Here is a 4,462-nt window from a genome sequence, read left to right as displayed (position 1 = left end):
CTCCGCCTGCCCCCCCCCAGAGGCCTGGGTTGTCTGGCTGCCCCTGTGGGTGCAGATACCCTGGAGGCTCGGCTCCTTTCCCCCGGACCCCAGGGTGGGGTCTTGCTCGGAGACCTGAATGCGTGAACGCCTTAGAGGACCTGTGCGCCCGGGTCGGCTGGCCTCACTATCCCGTCGGGGGCGGGCTCTGGGGCTAGAGCTGCCAACCCGTTTCGTCTTGTTTCAGCCTCACGCACGTCAGATGTGTGTGCGGTGTTGGCAGCAATCCGGGCGCCAGGCGGCGGCGGGGGAGGCTGAGGCGGGGGGCTGGAGTCTCCCCCCGGGCTCCAGCTGGCGAGTGGTGGAGCTGGGACACGAGCCTGGCCGGGTCGCTGCAGCCCCGATGCGTCGTCTTCCCCAGGTGGTGCGTGGCCTTGGGCTGGTCTCCTGTGCAGGGGGAGGTGCGGGCCGTTTCTCCGTGCCCCTCAGGTACCTGCCGCGTGCGCCTTCGGCCTGCCAGGGCTGAGCTGGGCGCTCGCAGCTCGAGCACGGGTTGGAGCCGACGTGGTGCCTGCCGTCCTGGGGCCCTCCGTCTAGTCTGGCATCCTGTAAACTCTGTCCTTCCGTCTCCTCCCCTTCTCACAGGGACCCAGACATGGAGCTGCGGGAAGAGGCCTGGTCTCCGGGGCCGCTGGATTCCGAGGACCAGCAGATGGCCAGTCACGAGAACCCAGGTGAGGTGGCCTTGGGCAGGTCTCAGCTGATCCCGTATCCCTCCTGGACCCCGGCTTCCTTCTCCCCCGCTCCTGTGGCTCAGGAGTGATGCCTCCTTCCTCCAGAGGGTCATGGGTGCCTTTGGGCGCCACTTCTCTCCAGCTGTCCTCTCCACCCTCACGGCCCAGGCCCCTCGCTCTCCAGCGTCCTGGCCCCCTGCCCTGTTTCTGGGTGGTCCGCAGGTGTCTCAAGCGAGAAGCTGTAGACGGGGTGGGCGTCACGGGGCCGGGGTGGCAGGACCACAGAGGAGGGTGTGATGTGTGCCAGTTGTGGGGGGAAAGCTGAGTATCTGGGTTTTTAGGGGAAATCTTCCACTCTTTCACTATTGGTACCCTGTTGTGTTTAATAAAGCATTATTTGGGTTGAATAAAACTCACCTTTGAGCACACGGGGCCTGGGGCTTGCTCGCCGAGACCCTTCTTTCCAGGGGTTTTCCTGTAGGGCACCCGAGAAATAAAGCCTGGACTTGGCTTTCATGCTGCTCTTGGTGTGTTTTCGTGCCGGGTGTTTCGCCGGCGTGGAGTCAGCAAATGTGTTTGTTACCGTAGAGGCCAGAGGAGAGAGACTTTTGGCTTTGCAGACTCTGTGCTGTTGCAGTGGGAAGGCAGCCAGCCAGTATGGAAGCGAGTGGGCGTGGCCACGGGCCGGTCAAACGTCACGCACAGACGGGCGCTGGGTCTCGGCCCCGGGGCCGGCATCCCGCGGTCGTCCTCCAGGAGGGCCGCGGGGACCTGCGCCATGGTTGGGAGGGTTTTTAAAGTCTCTTGGCCTCCCCCTACGCGTTAATGTAAGAGCACCCTGAGGAGCATAAGGAGAAGCTCCCTGCAGGCAGGCCGGGACGGCCTGGTTACCAAGGAGGACACGGAGTCGTGGGGGCTCCGTGCTCACTCTGACCCGGCTGCCCTCCGTGGGGGGACCGTGCCCGCCCTGCCCCGCTGTGTCCCTCTGGGCCTCCTTCCCCTGCCTCCCCCGATGCACGTCCTTGGCCTTCTAGCCCTTTTAGAATTAATTTAAAAGTCTGCATATTGTGGGAACATTCGAGCTCAGTCACGCCATGACTTTGCCTGCACTCAGCCTCAGGCTTAGAGATCCCTTGCCAGTCTTATTTCTCCGTTTGCACCCTTTTCTCCCTCCTGGAGAGTTTAAAGAACATCCCAGATGTCCTGCTTTGCACCCGTAGGTCCTCCAGCAGGTGCGGGCTCTTTAAGAGCAAAAACGAACGACAGCTACAAAACGCTTACCTCACCCAACAAAACACCAGTCTGAGTTAACAACCCCAGTTTTCTCCAAAATGTACATCTGCCTTGGAGTAAGTCAGGTTTAATCCTACGAGTCCTCCGTTAACCCGTCCTCCTTATAAAACTTGTACGATGTACAGGTGGGTTCTCACCTCCCCCTCGTCCAGCCTGCTGTCCTGAGCCTGTTCTCCCCCAAGGGAATCTGTTGGACGTCCCTGCTCCAGCCACCCCCTGCTGGGGGCCACGCCATTTTGACCCCCCCCCTTCGCTCAGCTCGCAGGCCTTGTGCCTGGATGCTTCTAAGTGGCCGTGTATTCCATGGTTCTGGGCCTGCCCCGGGGGGGTGCTGCCCGCCTGGGGGTGGGGCTTCCTGTGGGCTGATGGTGCCAGACTCCCGCCCTGAGACACCAGCCTGATGTCCGTGGTAGCTCTGGCCTGCAGGGCAGGGGCTGGGGTCTGTGCTGGCCCCCTCGAGAGCGGGGCGGGGCTGGGAGAAGGCAGGCAGGTGGGCTCATCCCCTGGCCCAGGGTCTGAAGATGGCAGGTGGAAAGTGCCGTCAGAGCCCTGAGTCGCAGCCTCATGGCCCAGCCGACCGTGGGGGCTCCCCGGGGCCCCCCCCAATCTGATTTCTGGCCCATCGAGTGTCCACTCGCAAAGTACCTTCTGGATGTGGCCATGGAGCCCCCCTGGCTCCTGGATTGCCACCCTGCACTGACCTCCACCTAGTCCCTGCGTCCATCCCTGTCCACAGCCCCCTGCATGAGCTTCTTGAGATGGGCGTGAGGTCCTGGCTCGCCGGGAGCGATGCCCGTGCCCTGCACTGCTCACCGTGCCTGGAGTCAGCCACACGCCGTCTGCGGCACGGAGGCAAGTTCTGCCTGTCACCGCTCCTGTGGGTGAGGGGCTGGGGACGGTGTGCCTGAGGCCGACTCCCTGTCCCCACGGGGCCCACAGACTGGTGGTGGTTACAGAGGGGACTGCCGTGGAGACCGCCTCACCAGAGGGCCCAGCTCGTCGGGGGCAGGGAGGCTTCGCCAAGGAAGGGGCTGCCCACTGCGGGAGGTGCGGGCCGCTGGCTGGAGAAGAGCGCGGCTGGCTGTGGATCGGAGGCCCCGCGGACAGCTTGAGGCAGGGGACGCGGCGGCGAGGTGGGACTAGCAAGAGCCCTCCTGTCGTGGCTTTAACGGGAACGGTGTGTAGCCGCCTGGGACACCAGGCTGCACACAGGGCACTTCCAGCCATTTCTCCACGAGCCGCCGACATCCTGGCTCTGGGCGGCTTTGTGTGTGCCGTCCTGGCCACACGCCTGAGGTGGTACCTCAGCTCTGGCCCTCACGTCCCCCTCCCTGCCGAAGATGCAGGACAGGGAGGGGGCGGGGCAGGGGCAGAACTGGCTCCTGGGGCCTCTCTTCCCGGCAACCCTGTGTGCATCCTGATTGGGGACGCGCGACCTAGGAGGTGGCTTCAGGGTCACCATGCCTGCCTTATCCCAGCTCAGCCCTGTGCTTGGGATTTTCCGGTGAGGAAGAGGGGACTGACCGTGGGCAGCCCCAGCAATGTCACCCCAGGGAGAAAGGCGTTCCTTGGGGGCTCAGGAGTGCTTTGGAAAGCTTTCTGGGGCTGCTGTGGGGGAAGGAGCCCCGAGCCCCGGGCACCTTGTCTTTGCCTGGAGGCAGCCAGCCCCTCAGGAGCCGTGGGCGATTGTGGGCCCGAGGCTCCTTCCCTAGGGAAGGCTTTGCCTCAGGGCCCCTGGGAGACCACGGGTTGGGTGGTGGGGCCTCAGGTGCAGATGAGGAGGTGGGCGTGGTGGGCTCCCCCCAGGATGCTGTCTGAAGGACTTTCCAGCTCTCTCTGTCCCCACAAGTTGGAGCCGCCCCGCCCTGTATCTTCCTGCTTCGGGTGACTCCACTCCATGACAAGGAGGCAGAGGGGGACCCACGGCATGTCTTCTGACCGTCGTCAAGGCCTGAGTCATTCTGCACACGCCCTCAGCCCAGCCCCACGTGTGTTCGTGTGCCACGGAAGCGAAAGTCCCAGTCCTCCCTGTTGGCAGCACGGGCGCTGTGTTCGCTTCTCCTCCCGCCGTATTCCGTGTGGATTGCCTCTGGCCTGCTCCACACTGAGCTGACCCCTGCTGCCGGGCTGTGACCCAGGTGGAGGGCAGACAGCCGGTCACCTGGGCGGTGCTTCTCCGGCAGCTCCGTGCACATGGGACAGAAAAGAGCCAAGGGGTCGCATTTCCTTTCCATGACATGGACCTGCCCAGGGCGTTTGTGAAACCTCAGGGATCTTAGCATTTTCTTCCCTGGATTTGGGTATTTTGGGGAATGGTGTGCAGACTGAGTAGGTGCCATTGTTCACAGCCGCTGGTGCTTTAGAAGCGCTTCCTGTTGGCCCTGCGCTCCCTCCAGCCGCTGGGCCATCCTGCGAGGTTGGGTTGCTGGCTAGAGTGCTGGAGCGGAGAGGCCAGG

The sequence above is a fragment of the Leptonychotes weddellii genome, chromosome 16 (assembly GCF_054177405.1).
Source record: "Leptonychotes weddellii isolate Sample4059 chromosome 16, ASM5417740v2, whole genome shotgun sequence".
Classification (NCBI taxonomy): Eukaryota; Metazoa; Chordata; class Mammalia; order Carnivora; family Phocidae; genus Leptonychotes; species Leptonychotes weddellii.
The sequence above is the reverse complement of the archived record's forward strand: the minus strand, read 5'-3'. Positions refer to the sequence as shown.